Source organism: Acomys russatus, chromosome 17, assembly GCF_903995435.1.
Source record: "Acomys russatus chromosome 17, mAcoRus1.1, whole genome shotgun sequence".
Lineage (NCBI taxonomy): Eukaryota > Metazoa > Chordata > Mammalia > Rodentia > Muridae > Acomys > Acomys russatus.
In genome coordinates this window covers 64,988,908-64,993,724 of record NC_067153.1, presented here as the reverse complement: position 1 = coordinate 64,993,724, position 4,817 = coordinate 64,988,908, and positions in this window count along the sequence as shown.

Sequence of the window (4,817 nt, the reverse complement as noted above, 5' to 3'; positions counted from 1 at the left end):
AATGGGGGCCTCAGGTCCAGGGACAGAAGCCCCAGCCTTCCTTCAGCCTTTGCATTTTTGGAGACTTCTGAAAGCAACTTGGAGCCATAATTAGGGAATTCAGTCATGGTTCTCTGGGCCAGGCATGCCACCAGGACTTCCTGTCTGGCTCCAGCCTGCAAAGATGCATCTTTGGCCTTGCCAGAAATCTAAAGGAGGCCTGCAGCTAAGAGCCTGAGACTTGGGGAGTGAGACCTGGCAGCTCCAACAGGCCCCATCCTGGAGGGCCAATGAAGTACACTAACCATGGGTAGTGCTGCAGGACCAGCTCAGGACAAATCCCAAAGGTTGATGCTGGCCCAGACACAGGTCCAGGGATGTCAGAATGAGGATGGAGCCAGACCAGTCTGGCGCCTGGGGCTGATCTGGAGGCCAGCCTCACATTCTAAGGACCTATGCTAGCAGACCCAGGCTGGCATGTAGGCCTGCAGACCTGGGCCTAGGGCCCTACTCATTCTTGACTTAAGACAAGTCGGGAATTGCCCAGGACCCTAACCAGGACACAGTGGCGACAGATCTGGAACCTCAGCCTGGCCAAACCGGCTCACTCATTCCCCAGAGAACGGGGAGCCCCAGGCCTGCAGGACCTGGGTTCTGCCCACCAGCTGCACTGATGCTGCCCCTCCCTCCCTCTCCACCCCTCTCCTCTTCTTCCAGAACCCCCCAACTTATTTAAACTCTGTTGCAAGTGCAATAAACCTTACCCACTGCCCCACCTGACCAAAGTTGCGATCTGTCCTTCCACCCTACTCCCCAGACCATCCTAGACCCAGAGAGCAGGACATGGAAGTGTCTGTCTCCTGTGAGCCTGTTCCCACTAGGAGCCAGGAGTGTTACTCCCCCAACCCCAGAAACTTCTAGGTGGTTAAAAAATCAAAGTAAGGGAACCAGGTGTGATAGCACATGCTTATAACTCCAGAATTCTGCAGATGGGGGCAGGAGGATCAGTTCAAGGTCATCCTTAGTGACACACTGCATAGCAAGTTCAAGGCCAGCCTGGGCTTCATGAGACCCAAGGGAGAGAAACGGAACAGAAAGAGAAAGGAGCCCTGCAGTGGCTCACACCTCTAATCCCAGCACTTGGGAAACAGAGGCAAATGGATCTCTGAGTTCAAGGCCAGCCTGGTCTACAGAGTGACTTCCAGACCAACCAAGACTACACAGAGAAACCCTGCCTTGAAATACCAAAATAGAAAGGGGGGGGCAGAGATTCTGTCCTCTGTTGTTCCTCATCTAGGGGGCTTACCAACCTACCTCCAAGGAGAAAAGAAATCTCTTTGGGATTGGGAGCTATGAAAGACTGCAGAGAGATCCCTATAAAAGGTGAAGAAAGATTGTACAAAACACCCGGGCTTCCCTTAAATGGAAAAATAAAGTGTCAGGAAAGCCCACCAGCTGTTTCTGTTTGGCATATTTTGTGTGCATGTGTGGGAGGGGCCACAGGCCACGGTGTGAATATGGAGCTCAGAAGACAACCGGAAGAGCTTGGTTTTTCTTCCAAGTGAGTTTAAGAATCAAACTCCAGCCTGGCATTGGCGGCACATGCCTTTAATCGCAACACTAGGGAGGCAGAGGCAGGTAGATCTGTGAGTTCAAGGCCAGCCTGGTCTTCAAAGTGAGTGCAGGACAGCTAGGTACACAGAGAAACCTTGTCTGGGGAAAACAAAACAACAGCAAAACCCTCAGGTCTTGGGACTTGGTGACAAGTACCTTTAATCACCAATCTGCTTTGGGGAATTGTATTGCAATTACTGTGTGCCGGTACCAGGGTGGGGTGAGGGCTGTAGGATGGTTCACATACATGACCTCATCTAATTTTTCTTCCTGTATGTGTATGTGCTCGTATTCAATCATGTGAGTTCACCATACACATGTGGAGGTCAGAAGACAAGCTTATATTTGGATGTCGTCCTTACCTTCCCCTTGCTTGCTTACTGCTGATACAGGCTAGCTAGCCAGTAAGCTTCTGGCAATGCCCCCAAGTCTCCCCGGTGCAATGCGATCTCAGACTCTCAGATGTCTATACTGTTGTGTCAGGGTTTTACGTGGGTTCTAGGGATCTGAACCCAGGCTTGTCACATCTTAAGGGCAGCAATCCTGTGATGGTGCCGTCACCTCCATCTATCCCAGGAAGACACTGAGGCCCAGAGCTTATGTAACTTGCCCAAGGTCACACTGCATAGCAGAGCGAGTCATGCTCGGTGTTGCCTGGCTGTGAAAGCCCTTATTCTTAACCAGCATGCCAGAAATCTCAGATCTTCCAAGAGAAATCATGCAACATGAGGGACCCCAGGGTCCTCTTCTCGGAGTGTCCTGATGTGCAAAAAAGGCCCAGCAGAGCAGATGGTTATGTTGCGCTAGACCAGGATTTTACCACCAGAGGGCAGCATAGTCACAAATTTCTGGGAATTTGTGGCAAAGAGGTTTGAGATCAGCAGTGCTGTTATCACTAACTCAGACTTTAAGACTCTTCAAATATTCCTCCACCTGGACTACACACCACTTTAAGGTCTTAGAATCCCATACTTAAGGAGTGTCTTCCTAGCACCCACGAAGGAAGAGGAACTGAGGCAGTAGACAAACAACGAGGCAGGGAAGTGCCCAGTACGTCCAAGGACAGCAGAAATCCTCAAGGAGATCCTTTTGGAGAAGGATGACACCGACTCCAGGGACTGAATCTGAAATGCCTCCCACTGTAATGAAAAGGAAATGGGGAAGGGAGGTGGGCTGGGACTAAGGGCTGGTGTCATGGGCATGCCAGTGCGTGATGCCTTTGCTTCCGAAGAGAGTGACAAGATCTCACTCTAATTAAGGAATTCCTTGGGCTGAGGTACGCCACAGATGTGGTCTAGTACCAGAATCATCCCTGGTCGTACCTTCTTCGAGATCTGTCTCCTCTGAGCCACGAGCCTCCCCTCAGCCTCCTGACCCTGCAGACAGAATTGTGTCTCCCACTCCAACCAAGGCCTGAGCAACCCAGCGTAGCATGGAGTCTGTGGAGACTGGCCGTCTGAACACTCTCCTTGTCTGTGTTGGTGGAGATGGGAAAGAGGAGGCAAAGACGCGAACAGAGCAGCTGGAGATGTGGGGGGTGGCGGAGGAGGGGAGGAAGGGGCTCAGAAGAGGCAGCTGGCAGGCGGGAAGATGATCTGGGGGTCTCAAGTTTCTTGACATCAATTAGGGCAGCCGGCCTGGACTCATTAGTAGCCTGGGGTGCAGGGTTCATCAATAATGAATCCGCCCCACACAATGCCCCCCCAGCTGCCTGCAAGGTCACCCCATCCTCCAGCCAGCTGCCTCCCACAGTAAGCTAAGCAACCCCTCTTCCGAGTTTTACCTAACGCCGAGACCCAAGAGACAGTATGGGCAGGTGGATGAGGCCTGAAGGACAAAAGGGGGGTGGGGAGGTCTCAGATCAACCAAGCCCAGTGTTGGTCCTTGTTAAGTATGTCTCATCCCCAGGAGAGAAACCTGGAAGAGGAGAGGAGGGGTTAAATCTAAGAAGCAGGCTTTCTGTTATAGAAGTGCGGCGGGACCCTGGCAGGTTAGAGTCAAAAGCAAGAGGGTCACCTGTGGTGCACCCAGAGATCCCACATCCTGGGGTAACAGGACCCAAAGTCCAAGGTGCTGGCACCACCCATCACTCACTTAGCCTTGACCTGGAACATCTTGGCACTGGCAAACAGCTTTTCATAGACGGCAGACATTGCTGGGGCTAACAATAGGAACCTTAACTTCCGGCAGGCCCCTGAATTAGCCATCAAGGCCCAACTTCCCTCCAGAAGCTAGAAATGCCCTCCTTCCCTCAAGTTTCCGGATCCAGTCCTACCACTCTCGGGGCTGCACCTCCCCCTTGCCTCCACCCTGGAGCTGAGTGTTCCAATTCCCAGTCTCACCCCTTTTGCCTCTGGCTGAGGTTGGCCTCAAGCTGGCTGCTAGGCCTTCTGGGAACTCTGCCTGCTGCCCTCCCTCTTGTGGCAGGTACAGACAGGTTCCGGCTGTGGCAGCTGCGTCTCCCAGATACTCTCACTCTCCGGGCTCCTCCTGTTTGCCTTAGGAACATCCCATCCTTCTCCCCAGCCTTCTACACGCCTGTCACCTGAATCAAAGCTCTCCTTGATGAAGGATGTCCTGCATCTAAGCCCAGGATAGATGCCCCTCCTCCCCAACTCAGTCCAGGACACGTCTATGGGGTTGTACCTCGCTGATTCTGACCTTCTGTCATCTTCCAAATGGCCCTAGCCATTGCAAGCTTCTATTTCTACCTCCTCAGGACCACTGATTACAGTCTGTTCACGCTGTCAGAGATACATCTTCAGACCCCCCAACTCACCTCTAATACCCAATCCTGACATCCTGTTCCAAAGCGGAAGAACAAACTAGGACCCAGGCATCCTCGCTGCACCTCCTGGACAAAGCCCGTTGCTCTAGAGGGGCGTCACTACCCCCACTCAACCCGGGCTCTGTCCCTCCCCGGAGCACTTACAATCTTGTCCCCATATCAGCCGAGAATGAGTCTTCCCGCCCTCAGACTGAGCCCCTGGGGAACCCAGGCATTTTAGTTTCCAGCCTCCCCCATCATCTCACACCATCTTGTTCCCCAACCCCAGCTAGAGCGACCTCGTAAAGCCCAGAGATTGAAGGCGGTAACTGAGGTTGCCAGGACGCCCCCTCGCGGAGCCCGGGGTACCAGGGTGCCCCCTCCGGTCTTCACCTGCTGTGGGCTCCGCCCCCGCTCCGCCTCGGCCCGCCCCTGCTCCTCCCCGACTCCACCCCCC